The sequence below is a fragment of the Protopterus annectens genome, chromosome 15.part0 (assembly GCF_019279795.1).
Source record: "Protopterus annectens isolate FY-2018-M chromosome 15.part0, PAN1.0, whole genome shotgun sequence".
Taxonomy (NCBI): domain Eukaryota; kingdom Metazoa; phylum Chordata; order Ceratodontiformes; family Protopteridae; genus Protopterus; species Protopterus annectens.
In genome coordinates, this window is record NC_056749.1 from 61,548,339 (window position 1) to 61,566,451 (window position 18,113).

Sequence of the window (18,113 nt, forward strand, 5' to 3'; positions counted from 1 at the left end):
AGCTGTAAATACATCACCCAGTTAAACTTTTTCTTAGTTATCAGTAAACCAAGATAAAGGTCTAGGCAAAAAAAGAGGCAACCCAGTAGATACACTGGAATTGCCCACTTGTAAAATAGAGGCAAAAAGGTACTTAAACTACCACTTTTTGTCTGCTTCAAACTATCTACCCAGAAAGGACACAGCTGAAATAAGGTCTATAGATTGTTTTTCCCTACTAGATTCTAATAACTCCTAACAATTTAGTTATTTTGATACTTACCCTGCAATCTTTAGCCTGGGGGGCTCTAGTATCTACCCAGGAAGGACACAGCTGAAATCAGGTCTATAGATTGTTTATTGCAGCATTTGCTGCTCAATTTCAACTGAGTGTGATTTTCTACAAGAACTAACTGCTTCACATTACCTGTGACCATTATCACTCCCCCTCCTCCAATACTGTCCCAGCAAAGTTTTTTAAACCCCCTGGAGTCATCTTGGCTTACTCACAGCAGCTGCCCATTCTCTCCAGTTTGTGTTGTATCTCATTGTAAGTGTTTGAGCTTTGCTTTTTATATTGCAGTTAAGGTCTCTACAAATTCAATTGTTCTATTGCTTTGTTACTGTTAGCATTGCTACTGTTGCAGAACTGCTCTCCTATTTATAAAAGTTGTAGACAAAGTGTTACAATGTATCATTTTCCAGTCTGACTTGGTGCTTAGTGTGCTTCATGCTGCTAGCACTTACAGATGCTATAGTATCAAACTGGGTTGCTAGTCCTCATCACTTTTGTTTAGTACCTACATTTTAGTTAAAATAGACACTAAGCAGTCTGACTGAGTGTTGTGATTCATTTTGAAGGAAAGCATAAGTTAAATAAAGAACACTACGGCTAAAAGTCCTGTTTTGCTGCCAACTCAGAGTGAACTTATTTGTTTTAACTGCTATACCATGAGAAATATTATAGCAATGTAGATATGTAAATGTCTGTGTTGCGATATTTAAGTACTGTCATATACAATTGCTGTGATAGGTTACTACTGCTATATCTGTGATAGAACTGTCTCTTTAAATTCATGGGCTACCTAAATTATCCACTACATAACATTAAGTAAGGTGCTTTGTTTTGTTTTTTTGTCAAGGGCTTCATATGCGAATGCATAACAGTTGGCTGAGCCTTTTTTACTAAAGACTTTGTACCTGTGTAAATAATAGAATGTGCTGCTACTCTTAAACCCAATACCCTTCCTGACTGGGTGCTAATTTATTATTTCAGTTACTTTTTACAGCACTTTTCTGTCCCTAAACATCAGAAGCATATCCAATAAAATCCAAGAACTACATGCCAGCATAAGCATATATTCCCCAGATATTCTCTTCCTAACTGAAACCTGGCTCAAACCTTGCATTAAAAGTGAGGAAATGCTTCCACCTGAAGACATCATCCTTTGCATAGACAGATTGTCCAAAAAAGGAGGTGGTATAGCATTGATATTTAAACACCACCTCAATATTCACCTCCTGAACACATCTGCCCCTCACCACAACAATGAAAAAATCCTTTATGCCAATCTCAAACTAAACCCAAACAAAACAATCAATATCATAGGATGCTATTTCCCACCAGGACAAAATATTACACCACTAGAAAATCTCTTGAGCTGGGCTACTCTACCTCTACCCCAGGAAACCACCATTCTTGGTGACTTTAACATCAACTGGCTATCCTGTAATAACAATCTCCCAGCCATTCACCTTATTCACCATGGGTTCACTCAACTCATCCAATCCCCTACCCAAATCAACAAAAACCCTAACAATCATACTTACTTGACTGGATCCTAGTCAACAAAGCCCCTCCCTCTTACCTAGCAGGCTGCTTACCTGACAGACAGTCTTAGTGACCACTCCCCCACCTTCCTAATTCGGCACCACACAAACAGTCTGAAACCCATTACCCACAAGCAAATACGGAATAAGTCCAACTTCAACCCCAACTCCTTCATCTCCTCCCTGCAAAATATTAACTGGTCACCACTAAAATACCTCAACCTAGATGAGGCTGTCCACTTCTTCAACAGTACCTTCTTCTTCATCCTAAACACCCATGCTCCTGTAAGAAATGCCAAAGTCAGATCCAGGCGTGCCTCATGATTACAAAAGACCACAAGAACCCTAATGAAATCCAGAGATAAGGCCTGGGAGTACTGGCGACTAACAAAAAGTAACTCAGATAGGCAATCATTCCTTGAACTGTGCAATAAAGCCAAAAAGCAAATAAAAATTAGACAAATCCCTCTACTATAAATCCACCCTAAACTCTACCAACCACAACCCTAAGCAATTCTGGTCCACTATTAACACTATTCTCCACCCAGGGAAGGTTGATACCCCCCTGCCATCCATTCCCCCCTCCTCCAGCAGTATTGCTGAATCCTTCAACAAACACTTCACTGAAACTATAACATCTCACAAACAATACTTCCCTACAACAGCCCCCCAACTCCTAACCCTAACCCCCCACTCATCTTTTCTTTTTCACCTCAGTACCTACCTCCAACATAAAAAGACTATTGTAAAACTTAAACCCATCAAACTCGCAGCTGAATGCTTGAAAATTGCAGCTGATATACTAGCCTACCCAATTTCAATTCTAATCAACCATTCCATAGCAGAAGGCTATTTTCCCCTCAATATGGAAAATATCTCACATCATTCCCCTCCACAAAGGCACCCCCTCCACTGACCTCTCCAATTACCGCCCCATTGCTATCCTCTCCCCTCTCTCCAAGATACTTGAAACATGTATCAACACCCAGATCTCCAACTACCTCCTAGCTAATAATCTTCTCTCCAAAACCCAACATGGTTTCAGGCCATATCACAGCACTACCTCCGCTTTGCTCTCCTTCACCAATACTATACTTCATCACAAAAAAAAATGGCCAATTTTCTACTGCCATATTTCTAGATCTGTCAAAGGCCTTTGACATGGTATCTCATGAGCTACTACTCTCTACTCTCCCCAACCTCTCCTCACAATCAGCCTGCAACTGGTTCCACAGCTATCTACGTGGACGTCAGCAATCAGTAATCTGGGATAATAACCTATCACCTTGCCTCCCAGTTACTCTCAGAGTTCCCCAAGGGCCTATCCTTGGCCCTCTGCTATTCTCACTTTTCACTAACAACCTACATACTGCCACCACACAAGCATCTCTTATACAGTACACAGATGTGTCTGCTCTCATCTGCTGTGCCCCCACTCTACCAGAACTACAACAAATCACACAGGAATCATTCTTCTCTGTAGAAAGCTGGCTATCTAATGCTCAGCTCCTACTCAACCCAAGTAAGATAAAACTTCTCCTGTTCCAACCTTCCAAAGCCACTCAAAACAGCCCCCCACTTCAACATTCTCGCCAAAGACAATACCATCATCTCTCCATCAGAACACACAAAATGACTCGGTGTGGAAATAGACAACAAACTTAGATTTGACACTCGCATATCTCACAGTAATAAAAGTTCACAAGAAACTTGGTGCATTATATCGAAGCCGCCAATTCCTAACCAAGGTGGCTAGAATCTCCATAGCCAATTCCCAGCTAATCTCCACCCTACTCTATGCATCTCCCATACTTACCAACCTTAGACAGACAGACCTACACAAGCTGGATGCTTGTTACAACAAAATTGCTAAATTTTCTGATGGAACCTCCTACTGCAGCCATCACTGTATCTCCCTTAAAGAACTAAACTGGCTAGAACTCCCACAACCCCTTCACTTTAATCAACTCACCCTCGCTCATAAACTTATTAACTACCCCCATAACATCCCTTCCCTTCAAACCCTTCTCCAACCCTATCAAACCACTAGGCCCCTAAGATGAAGCAACAAAAATCAACTCACTGTTATCAAACCCAAATACTCCGCATGAGAAGCCATATTTTCATGCACCATATCTAAACTTTGGAACAATCTTCCACCCTCTATAACTAGTCTACCTTCCAGCACCCTTTTCAAGACTGCACACAAATTCCACTTAAATTTGCACTGGCTTTGTCCTTGTTCTAATCCAGAATAACTTCCCCAGCCTTACCCCCCACCCAGACTCTTAACCCAACTATACTACCGCCACTACTAACCACAGTCAGAATTAGCTAGTTGTCTTTACATACTTTAAAATCTTGTCTGACAGCTTTGTTACTAATATTATAAGCAACAAGAAACTATCTGAACTTGCAACATTTACTGTATATATTGTTGATAATCAATATCTTGTTAACGTATTAAAGCCAACAACATGTAATGTTGTCTACTATAGCTGCAACCTTGTATCTCTATTTATCATGTACATGATGTGGAACTTTTCTCCCTCAGTATCCACTGAAAAGGACTTGTGTCCCGTCAGAATTTCCCGGTAAACAGATGTAAATAAATAAATAAATAACAATGCAATGGTTTTTACAGCAGTTGAAGTAGTATACAATTGAATATTGGGGAATCCTATTTCACCTTTATCCCAACCTTTGGTGTGCTAATTAAAAAGAAAACTCTTGGATTATTGGGATGCCCAAGAAACTTATGCAAGATGTTATAAATCTTTTCCATTTCTTTTTGTGAAGACAATGTTAATGATTGTATAACAAATAATATTTTAGTGAGAATTAGCATCATAATTAACATTAAACATTCCTCCATAGTAAGGACAATTTTATTCCAACATGTGGCTAGACTTATAATTTTATCAATAACCTGTTAAAAATTCACTTAGATCACTTCCTTAGATGTGATGATGATACCAAGATATTTAATTTGAGAGTTATTCCAATTGAAATCAGAATATTTTATATATATATTTAATTTCTTATTGATTAATAATGCATTTGATTTATTATGATTAAATTTAAAATTTGAAATAGTTTCAAATTGCCTCATAGAACTAATTATATGTTCAAGTGATTTTTCTACATTTCTTATTGTAAGCAAAACACCATCCCCAAAGAGTTGAATTTTTAGTTCCAAACATTCTTCTAGTTTTATACTGTAAATATTATTGTTTGACCTGAAAAAGTTAACAAAAGGTTCTATTAGTGCAAAAAGAGATGGGCAGCCACGGTGGTGCATCGGTTAGCATTGCCACCTCACAGCAAGAGGTTCACCGGTTCGATCCTCAGCTGGGATGCCTTCTGTGCAGAGTCTGCATGTCCTCTTTGCGGTCATGTGGGTTTCTTCTGAGTGCTCCAGTTTCCTCCCACATCCCAAAGACATGATGTAGGTGGATTGGACACTCTAAATTGGCCTTAGGCATGAGTGTGTGCATGTGTGTGCCTTCTGTGGAAGATTGGGTGCTGGACTGGCAACTTGACACCATAAAACTCCACTGCCAATCATGAGCAGACAGGTGATCTGCTGTGGCAACCCCTAACTGGGAAAAGCCGAAAGAAGAAGAAGATTAGTGCAAAAAGAGAAAGTAGGCAACCTTGTTTAGTACCTTTTTGTGGTTTAAGGGAATTAAAAAGAAAGAAACTTATTTTGATGTAAGCACATGGATTAATATAAAACTTTGAAATTAATGCTATTAACTCATCTGAGAAGTTATATTTTAAGTGCTTTAAATAAATAAGGCCAACTGACTGCATCAAAAGATTTGTCTAAATCAAGACTAATAGAAAGTTCTATTTCATTTTTATTTTGCATAGTCTATTAGTGTGGGTATCCTTATTAGATTATCTTGTACCTGTCTATTCAAAATAAAACCTGTTTCATCATTGTTAATTAATTAGGGTATTGTTAGATTAATTCTCTTTGCTAAAATACTCCCTAAAACTCACACCTTCCAGCTCTAACCCTATACATATTTCTTCTCTTCCAAACCCACCCAATAGTAACCCCTTCCCCTTTCAACCTGTACCCATATCTTACATTAAAACTCTTCTTCAGAAACTGAATCCCTGCTCTCCCTTCTCAGACAATCTCCCCTCTACCTTCCTCAAACTAGCTGCTGAATCTATACCCTATCATGTATCCATTCTAATAAACAGGTCAATTCAAGAAGCCACTGTTCCTCTCATTTGGAAATCCTTTTTTACAATCCCCTCCATAAAGGAGGAAACTCAACCGACCCATCTAACTTACAGACCCATTGCTATTCTATCCCCTCTTTCCAAGATACTTGGAAAATGCATTCATTCACAGCTTCTCACCTATCTCCTCCAGCATAACCTTCTCATTCCCACTCAACAGGGCTTCCACCCTAACCATAGTACAACTACAGCTCTCTTATCATTTACCCATGCTATTGCTGAAACCTGTGACAACAACCAACTCATATCCTGTCTCTTTCTTGACCTATCCAAAACCTTTGATAAGTCTCTCACCCTATACTGCTTACCAAACTGGCTAATCTCAACCTATCGGCTACCTCCCTAGACTGGTTTTCTAGCTATCTCACCTGTAGGCAGCAATCTGTCAGATGGCAATCATCATTCTTTCCCTTTATTCCAGTGCCATCTGGTGTTCCACAGGACTCCATCTTGGGTCCCCTCCTATTTAATATGTTTACTAATGAACTATTCACATCCTGAAAAAAATCCTCTCTCATCCAATATACAGATGACTCAACTCTCATCTCCACCTCCACCAATATCTTTGAACCTCTTACCCTAACCCAAAATACCTATCTACTGAAAAATGGCTGTCCAATAATCTACTCACCCTTAACCGTAAAAAAAATAAACTCCTGCTCTTTTTCCACCATTCCCTCTCTCATCACAAATCTACTTTCACTATTACATCCTCCAATAGCACTATCATAAAACCTGAACCTCACACAAAGCTCCTTGTTGTCATCATTGGTGATGAACTTAAGTTTAACCTCCACCTACTTCAATGTATCAAAAAACTAATCAAAAACTAGGCTTACTATACTGCAAAAAAAAATTCCTAAATTCCTGTGCCAGACTCTCCCTTGCTCAGGCACTTCTTCTCCCCTCCATTTGATATGCTGCCCCAGTTCTAATTAATATTCAGTCCACTAGCCTGCTCAAACTTCAACAAACTTACTACAAAATAGCTCAATTCGTTATGAACTCCCTTTATAACTCACACCACTGCCTAGCACTAAATGCCTTCCAGTGGCTTGAACTCCCCCAACTCCTGCTATCACAATTTCAATTATTATATACTATTCTACACAAACCATCTCATTCCCTGCTCTATCCTCCCTTGTATCCCCCTACTCCCCACCTAGGCCCCTATGTACATCTAACCAGCAACTTCTAGATATCTACCATCCAAAAAATGTGGGTAAACTTCTGTATAAACACTCTGTTGCCCAAGCCTGGAACAAACTCCCTGTACACATTCACTCCATCACTCATCCTCTACACTTTAAAAAAGCACTTAAACTGTATTTTCTCAACATCAAGACTTGCCCCTGCCATGACCCAACCTAAACTCCTTTATCTCCTATATCATATTCACACCACTTGAACTTTTGCAACACTCTCCCCTATTTCAATACTCGTACCTAAGATATGTATACTTAGCTAACGCCTTCTACTCATTATGAAGTCTTAAATTCTGGAATATATACTATTGTTTATCACATTAGACTAATTCTCTTTGCTCATGCACTTTACATTTGCTTTTTTTCATCTATGCTTTTATTTTTTCTAACTCTAACTTGTGTATTATCCTATAGCGTGAATTACTATTTGTGCTGTAAATGCTTTTTGTGTGTGAATACTATAAGAAACTTGTAAATGCTTTTTGTGTTTCAATATTATAAGAAACTTCTTTTGTAATCTGGAGCTTTTCTCCTCGGGTCTCCGCTGAAAATGGGCTTCTGGCCCAGCTGGACTAACCCGGTTAAATGTCAATAAAAAAAAAAAAAAAAAATAGACATGAACATCTTATAGTCAACATTTAGGAGTGAAATGGGTCTATAAGAACTCTTTGTAGGATCTTTGTCTTCCTTTAGAGTAGGTTAAATGAGGGAATATTTCCATGATGGGGGAACCTCTGAAGTAGTTTTTATTTCCCACAAAGCATTTTCTAGTATAAAGACTGCATTATCTTGCAATAGTTTATATAGTTCAGGTATAAAACCATCTAAACCAGGAACCTTATTATTTTTTAACTTTTTAATTTGATGTTTTATTTCTTTTAAAGTGAAAGGTCTATCAATTTTATTTAATTGTTCATTTGTTAATTTACTGTTTATACTTTCCTTTAGGATAGTATCTACTATTTCATCATTTACTAAGCTATTTGAATTTTTATTTATATTTGCGTAGAATATTCTAAAGCACTCAATAATATCCTTAATATCTGTTTTCTTTTCTTTTTTATTTATTTGTAATGCAATTTATATAAGGTATGTTAGTCTGTTCATTTTCTTAGATATAATAGCAAATTTATGTAAGCGTGATGGGTTCACCAAATATGTTTGAAGTTTTAGCTTTTCCAGGTATATTGACACTTTATGATTTAAAATTTTATCATATTTTGTATTCATTTTTTTTTAGTTAAGACTGACAGTGTCATTTGGTTTTAGGTCTAATTTTATTTTATCTATTTTAGTTTCTAATGTATTTCATTCTTTACCTCCTCCTTGGTTTTATTCGTATACCAGCATGTAATTCTACCATTTAAATACACCTTTAGTGAGTTCCAAATGATGATATCATTTACTTCACCATTTGTATTTATTTCTATAAAGTTCTTGATCTCATTTACATACCACACCTTAAATACTTTTATTTTAATAATGTATGCTGGTAGTTTTTTATGATGAATTAAGACATCATTTTTAAAATAATGTTAACTACAATAGCATCTTGATCTGATAATGGACATGACACTATGAAAACTTCTTTTATATTTGAAATGGAATTGCCTGTAACAATAACTGTGTCAATATTTGTCTAATATAAGAATAATGGATGTATTGAAGCAAATTTACTTTTCTTAGTTCATGTAGCCTCAGTAAAGCCAAAGGAGGTGGAGTTTCAATATACATTAAAGACATACACACCTCCAGGCTGGTCAAACAGTATGATGCACAGGAGACACTCCAAGTGCAGTTAACCATTGACAAGACCCCTATTCAAATCATAGCTAGCTACTGGCCCCCAAATCTGACTCAATATGCCCAATCCACCTATTTGGACCTGTTTGAATCTATCAAGATTCAGCCATTTACCCTGATCCTGGGTGACTTTAACTTCCCAAACATAGACTGGAAGAACTACTCATGCCAGAACACAAATGCTCAGAGAGTCCTTAATTTTTTTCAATGCAAATGCCTTGGAACAGCTAGATGTTACCCCCACAAGGGGTGATAATATCTTGGCCCTGGTATTAACCAATATGAGTAACCACTGCACCATCCCTATAGTATCATCCTCCCTGGTAAGATCCAAACACAATGCTGTCACTTTTGAAGTTACCATCTTCCTCAAATCCCCTCTAGCTAGGGTCAGACATAACTTTTCCAAAGCAGATTACAGCCTCCTGAGGGATGGTATAAACAGCTTCACAGCCCCTCCCCCTCTGCAGGAACTGGCACTAATATCCACAACTACACCAAAGCACTATATGAGCATTTATATAGATGCATGGAATCAGGAATACCTGACAGGACTAAGTCATCCTCTGCAAAGAAGAGTAGACCTGTCTGGTGGACATCTGCAATAAATAAACTCTATAACAAAAGGAAAAAATTGCTCTCCAAGAAAAAGAAGGAGCAGGTGCCCAATTAGAAGCAATGTCTCTTTAGCCTGAACAAGCAAATAAGAGCACTAGTGAAATCCTCTAAAGCAAACTTCAAGTCCAAATTGGCCACATCTACTACAGACAATCATAATGCCTTCTTTACATATGTCCGCAACCTTAAAGGAAGTACCCAGATCTGTTCAGAACTGGTGGTCAAGGACACCACATATACAAATGCCTTGCTGGCTGACAGATTCAGTGAAAACTTTACCCCTCTGTCCCCCATCAGTAAATCAGGACATTCTCAGTACCTGACTCCTTCCCCTTATATCTAAGGAACAGGTCATCACTGCTCTCTCAAAGACAAAAAATACAGCCTCCATTGGACCCGATAACATCCCAAGCTGCATCCTATGTAAACTCATGCCTGAGTACTGGCTTCATCCCAGCTTCATCCCAGCTGAGTGGAGGACAGCCACTGTCATCCCTTTACACAAAGGTGGACTGTCTACCAATCTGGGAAATTATAGACCCATCAGCCTAACTGGCTTGATCTGCAAGGCCATGGAATAAATTATCATGGACCTCATTAACAAGGACATTGGCAACCTCCAAACACTTGATCCCACACAGTTTGGCTTCATCAAGGGGGAGGTCATGTCTGCTAAATTTGGTCGACTTCTTTGAGACAGTCACCAAAGCCATGGATGAGGGGAAGATGGTGCACACTGCCTACCTTTATCTGGCCAAAGCCTTTGACACTATTCCACACTCGGGCATAATAGATAAACTCTCTCAACTAGGCATCAATCCATATGTTACCAGATGGGTAGCAAACTGGCTCAGTGATAGAACCCATGTAGTCAAAATAGGGGAAGCCACCTCAAGCAGTAGACCTGTAACAAGTGGCATACCCCAGGGTTCAGGCTTGCGGCCTCGGTTATTTGGGATGTACTTTTCTGAGGTGCAGGCCAAAACCAGTGGGCTATGGTTAACCAAGTTTGCAGATGACTGCAAGCTGGGTGCTGTCATCAATTCCCCAAGTGATATGGACATCCTCCAAGAGGATCTCACTCAGACAAATGACTGGTCCCAGAAACATGGCCTCAAGCTAAATACCAAAAAATGCATCATCATCCCCTTTGAAGAGAGTGATGTCCTCACAAATTATCACATTAATAACAATGTCCTAAGCATTCAATCAGTTGTGAGCGATTTGGGCACCCAAGTTAATAGCAACCTGACTTCTTGACCACCATGTTGCTTCTGTGGTACGGAAAGCCTTCTATATGGCCCACCTCATAAGTAAGAGTATCTCATCCAGGGACAAAGAAGTCATAACATCCCTGTATTCTTCCCTTTATAAGGCCCATTACTGAGTACAAAGCACCTTTCGGCATGTACCTCGCAAAGCACATGCAGCAGCTGGAGAGACCACAAAGGTTCCTCACCAGGAGAATCTAGGGCCTCAAACATTTACCATACAGAGATAGGCTAAAAGCCCTATCCCTCTACTCAGTTTCATACAGACTCCTCAGAGGTGACCTCTGTCTGGCATACAAGGCAATCAAGGACCCCACCTTGATGGGACTGCTGCATATCCTCAAGTCAAGCTCCTGTCAAGTAACCCACATGCATGGCCTCAACCTGGTCTGTGATATCAATGACACTTGTTGGTGGGACAGATTTGTATCCCAGAGACTCCCCTCATCTGTGGAATAAACTCCCTCTCCACATCAAGCAGAGTACCTCTTTACCCCATTTTAAGTGCAACCTGGATAACTGGATGAAAAACAGAAAATATACCCCCTGGGATTCCACCCATGTCCCTGCTGGACAGGGACATTGGGTGCTGATTTGTCTAAATATGGGCTAAACTCTTGGCTAGGCTTATGAGGGCCTCAGGCTCAATAGCCTAGTAACCTCCTATGATCATTTGATTCTATGTATATCCTTTAAAATGTCTACAAAATTTGATAAGTGTTTAGCTGATGATGTGATTCTAGGTTTCTTATTAGTAGTGTTGTCCTTATCAGATGATACGATACAGTTAAAATCACCAGCCATTATGATCTCACCTTTCATATAATAGGGTATGCTGTCTAGATAAGTTTTTTGCATCTTTAGCTCCTAGCCCTGGAATCCAATAAGTTTACCAAAGTATATATTTTTCTAATCCATCTTATTACAACAATGCTTAACATACCATTTTTATCAACATAAATATCCATTTCATTAGGCATAACCAGGGAATTCTTCCACAGAATGAGTGTCTCTTCTTTTAGATCACTGAATATGTTTGAATTAAATACATTTTAATGAAAATGTATTAACATCCTTACTGAGTAAATGTGTTACTTGTAAAAATGCTTTTTGATCTTTATGTAATTTCAGGTATTTAAGCAGGCTTCCCCTCTTTACTGGATTATTTAATTAATTAATCCTATTATTTAATCCATTAATATTAATAGATAAGTATTTAAAATCAAACATTTGTAAGAGAACATATTACTAAAAATAAATTTATGTAAAGAACTATTACATACTTCAGTTATAATGAGAAAGAACATTCAGCTATGGACAAAATGTTTAATGCAATTAGAATAATCTATCAATATAACCTTAAAACATTCTACTATGGAATAACATATTACTAGTTTATTGATAAAATCAAACTATATGTCAGCATCCCATTAGACTAAGTATACTTAGCTCATGCTTCTTCTTTGTGCATCTATTTTCTCTATCTTGATATGTGTGACAAAAGAAGATACTGCCAGTGGAGCTAGCTGGAATTTTGTAAATAATTATATGTCATTGGTGAATATCAAAATGATTTATACAAGATGCTTGTGTGACAAATGTATTAGAATTGTATGTCATGTGTATATCAAACTGCTTGTGCAGATGTGTGTGTTGAAAAGGTGTTTGTAGAGTATTGTGTTTGAAATGTAACCACAGTGTGCCCTACTGGAAGAGAACAGAAATGTACATACATTATTGCAACTGTTTAAATGTATATATGTATATATTGTAATAGTGGAAACTGGAATGCAGGAGGCTAACTTCAGGCCAGCAAATTTCAGAAAAATAGCTAAAATTAAATTACTTTATAGTCTATGCAATAAAATATGGTATCTTTCAGTTTTCAATGCAGCTAAAGACACATAATCTGTGCTGAAAAGCTTTATGTGTTGTCTTTAGGGTGAACTAATTACTAGTCTTGAAAGCATGAAGGAATGCAATTGTTTTATGAAATCCACCAATTGCTAAAGATCTGAGGTCTATGTATTTTTACAGGTAAATGCTAAATACTGCCAGATTCCAGCAGTGTGGGGGGGGGGGGGTTCACCTGAAAACTAGGAGCCAGATGACAAGAAATTATGTCATCCTGCAAGCTATCCCAGCAGTAATATTATATATATGAATTTGAGAAGTCTCTTAGTAAGACAGAGCATTCTGAATTCTGTCTTGGACCTGACAACAATTAGAGGATCCATTCACCACATCTGCCTTGCTCGATTAGTAAGTTCTTAGATTATGGTATAATTCCCTTAGATATAGTCAGGAATATAGCAAAGCTTAGTTTAAATATTTTAATTTATTTATTTGAGACTGTGCTGCAATGTTGTTTTAAATATTTCCTGTGGTTTTGAACTCTGATGTCACTGTGAATATATATTTAGTATTGTCTTGTTCTTTTATTATTTATTATTAAATATATTTAAACCTTTCATTTGATCTTTGTAGAGATATTTAAGTTTTGAGAGTACTTGCATATTTATTTGGTGACACTGTGTGGGTCACTCCTAATAGCCTTGCTCTTGGTCAAACTACCATTTGCATTAATATTAGTATTACACAGTATGACTGGACAGCCTTTATTAAGGCCTTAAAGTAGCTGATAAGGAGTGACTGGTGGCAGTAGAAACTGCCTTATAATCTGGGCAGAAGGGGGCATACCTAGTAAACCTGTGCCATCCTTTCTCAGGTGTGTGTGTGTAAATCAAACCTCAAAGAATGTGTGTTGGCTACTTGGGCAGGGACATGAAGCATTAGTTGGATAGAGAGGGTGCTGGAGGTCTGACTTGGCTTGGTCACTCAGCTGAGATCTCAACTCTATAGCTGTGCCAGTGGGGAGTCTTATTGGGGATCTGGAGAAAGATGGAGAAACCATTTCTGGACTGAATGTGGTTTCTGTGTGCTTTTAGGGAAATTGTACTTGATGCAGTGAGCTGCATCTGGAAATACTGTGTGTGTAACTTGTCATCCTCACAGTGAATGCCCCCCACAGGTGCCAGTGGTGAAGACTGAGGCTACTAGATTACTGGTCCAGTGGAGGGTCATCACAATATGAATCATTTTAAGAAAGCCCTTTTATATGTTATTAAGAAAGAGAGAAAAGGCTATTTAGGTCCCATTTCACTTTAAATAAAACAGGATATTTATCACTGCTCTCATCTTCTCTTATAATCTCTTCTTGGTACTCAGACTACAATAAGAAAGTTATCAGATGTTAATTTCACATTTATTATTTTATTTTAATTTTTTATTTTACATTTGTTTACCAGGAAAGTCCAACTGGACACAGGTCCATTTTCAGCGGAGGCCTGGGGAGAAAAGCTCTGGTAAAGTACAGTACAATACAAAAGATACAATATGGTAAGATAAGATAATGCTACTCAATGCCAGAAGTCTAAACCTTAAAATGCATGCACTCAAGGCACTCCTCAGTATGGAGAAACTTAATATATGTGCAGTAACAGAAACCTGGTTTAAGGCTCCAGAGAGCACCCCAGCACTATCAGGCTACAACTCATACCATACATTTCGGCCACAGAACCTGAACCAAAATACAAAAGGCAGGGGCGTATCCATATTCATCAAGAATGCCCACAGCTCCAGGTTAGTGGCATAGCACGATGCTTCAGAGATCATCCACTTGCAACTAACAATGGGCAAAACTGCAATTCAAATTGTAGCTTGCTACAGATCACCCACCATGTCCCAGGAACCCCATTCTGCATTTCTGGAAACAGTGGGAAACATAAAGGTCCTACCAAATACCCTAATATTGGGTGATTTCAATTACCCAAACATTAACTAGGAGAACTACTCAAGTACTAAGTCCCTTGCCCAACATTTCCTAGAATTTATAAACTCAAATGTCATGGTTCAACTGGTCAACACTCCCACCAGAAGTGACAACATATTGGACCTGGTCATCACCAACATGGGTGACCGGTGTTCCACACTTGAGATCAACCCCTCATTGGTTAGATCTGACCATAAACAAATCACTTTGGATATCCACATTCCTCCCCCACCCCCGGACAAGGAAACCACCATGAAAAACTTTTCAAAAGCAAACTTCACGTTACTTAAAACCGAGGTGGAAAGTTTCAAAGCCCCCATGCTAAAGGATAACACTGTCCAAGCTGCAAAATCCTTTACTAATGCATTCTACGGGCACCTACAAGAATGCATGGAACATGCTATCCCAAGCAAAACTAAGACTCACTCCTCCAAGAAAAGGAAACCAGTCTGGTGGACCCCTGCCATAACCAAGTTACACAATAGAAGGAGGAAACTAGTACAGAAAAGAGTAAAATCCCAAGAAGGGAAGACATCCCTGATCCGTATCAGTAAGAAACTACGATCTCTCATAAAATCATCCAAGGCGAGCTTCGAAAGAAAAATTGCCAAGGACTCCAAAGATAACCACAAGGCTTTCTTTAGCTGTGTCAAGAATCTAAGTGGCAATGCTCAGATCTGCTCAGAGTTAGTGCAGAATGGCACAAAATACACTGAACTGACCAATATTGCCAACATCCTGGCAGACAGGTTCAGCGCAAACTTAACCCCCCTCTCACCCACAAAAGGGCCCATAACCATACCAGAAGAATGTAGAGTCCCTGAAATCACAGACATTCAGGTTAAAACAGCCCTCTCCAAAGCCAAAAACACAGCATCAATGGGACTGGACGGTGTCCCAGGTTGCGTCCTACATGAGCTCAAAGACGAACTAACCCCTCACCTAAACACACTGTTCAAGCTCACCCTCTCCACATAGAGTGGCACACAGCAACAATTATTCTGCTCAACAAAGGTGGAGCCACAACAGACCCTGGGAACTATCGCCCTATACACCTGACTAGCTTGGTCTGCAAGGCTATGGAGCACATCATCGTGGAACTCATTAACAGAGACATTGGGAACCTCCAAACACTGGACCCTACCCAGTTCGGCTTTGTTAAGGGCAGATCATGCCTCCTAAACCTGGTGGACTTTTTTGAGACAGTTACCAAGGCTATATATGAGGGGAAGGTGGTACACACAGCCTACCTAGACCTCACAAAGGCCTCCAACACCATTCCCCCATTCTGGTATTACAGACAAGCTCACTAGCCTGAACATAAACCCCTATGTCAAAAGATGGGTTGCCAACTGGCTCATGGACAGAACCCACATGGTGAGAGTTGCAGGAGCTAGGTCTGACTCTAAGCCGGTTACAAGTGGTGTTCCCCAGAGCTCAGTCTTAGGGCCCCTCCTGTTCGGCATATACTTCTCAGAGATACAGGCAAGCACAGGAGGACTATGGCTGACCAAGTTCACAGACGATTGCAAACTAGGGGCTATAATTGACTCCGGCTGACACAGACCTCCTCCAAAAGGATCTCACTGAGATGGATACCTGGTGTCAAAATCATGGCCTCAAGCTAAATACCAAAAAGTGCATAGTCATCCCCATTTGGAAAAAACAAAGTACCCACAAACTACCACATAGGTGGTAGTCCCCTAAATATGGAAGATGTAATAAGGGATCTGGGGACCCAAGTAGATAGTAATCTCACCTTTGATAATCACATTGCCTAAGTGGTTAGAAAATCCTTCTACGTGGCCCACCTAATCACAAAAGGATTTGCATCCAGATCAAAAGAGGTCATTGTGCCCCTCTACTCATCACTCATCAGACCCATCATAGAGTACAACGCCCCATTTGGGATGTACCTTACAAGACACCTGCAACAGCTGGAAAGACCACAGAAGTACCTCATCAAGAGGATCACTGGCCTGAAACAGATGCCCTATGCGACTGAAGAAACTCCAGCTGTACTCAGTTGCATACCGCCTACTCAGAGGTGATCTCTGCCTGACATACAAGGCCATGTCCTACCCAAAATTGATGGACATGCTCCACCTAAAGAAAACCTTATCCGCTCAAGCCACACGTTCTAGGGATCTAAACCTCACCACAACAATAAATAGGACGTGCTGTCCCAGAGACTTCCCTTTGAAACAAGATTCCAATCTACATTAGGCAGAGCTCCTTGCTAACACTCTTCAAAAGAAACCTTGACGAGTGGATGGGAAACAGAAAGTTTACCCCGGGGATCACTTCAGTGGCTCTGCTGGACAGAGGCATAGGGAACTAATCTAAGGGAGCGGTGAAAGCCAACACATTCTGGCTAGGCTTATACATGCCTTCAGGCAGATAGCCTAGTATCTACCTATGAACCTATAAGAAGTGAGTATCACAGCAAGCAGGAGATTTATACAATTAAGCATACTTAGAAATTAACAATTTTGAAATATCTAAAAGAAAGTCAGTACATTAGAATATACATATATGAATCTCTGAGACAATTTTTGCATTGTAGGGTATTTATCGTTCGGTAGAGTAGAAGAGAATGGGAGGCGGAGAGCCACTGTTCTGATGTAAGTAGGATCCCAGCAACAGTGATATTAACTTGGAGGGTGACATAACCAAAGCCAGTTTGTTAAGTTGTGGGTTTTGACAAGTTTTTTAAATTGTGAAGTAGAGGTAACAGAAGTTAAGTAATTTGGGAGTGAGTTCCAGGTTCTGGCAGTAGAGCAGGCAAAGAGAGATTTGCCAGCCTCATTTTTGTGTTTAATGACCTTTATGTGGTTCTGGTTGCTAGATCTTAAGGTTCTGGAGGTGTGTAGGGGTGGGCTAGGTGCTGAAGGGCAGTGGGTTTGTCAGGAAGGTAGTAGAGTTTGTGAGCTCTTGTGAGTTGGTTGTGGAGGAAGAGTTGTGGAAACTCAAGCCAGTTCAGTTGCTTGAGGGCTATACAATGATGTGTCCTATGAGAGGTATCAGTAGCAAACTTGGCAATCTTGTTGTAGCAAGATTCCATCTTGGTTAGTTCAGTGTGGCGAAGGTTAGTTAAGATAGGGGAGGCATACAGAAGGATGGATAACAGATGAGTTCTTGCAATAGTGGCTTGGGTGTGTTTAGTCAGGAACTATCGGTTCCAATAAAGGAGACCTAGCTTTTTGTTGACCTTCTTGATTGTCTGGGCTATATGTATGTCGAATTTCAGTTTGTCAGTTTCTACGCCTAATAGCTTTGTGTGGGTTGTTGGGGTGATTTGTGCATTATCTTTGG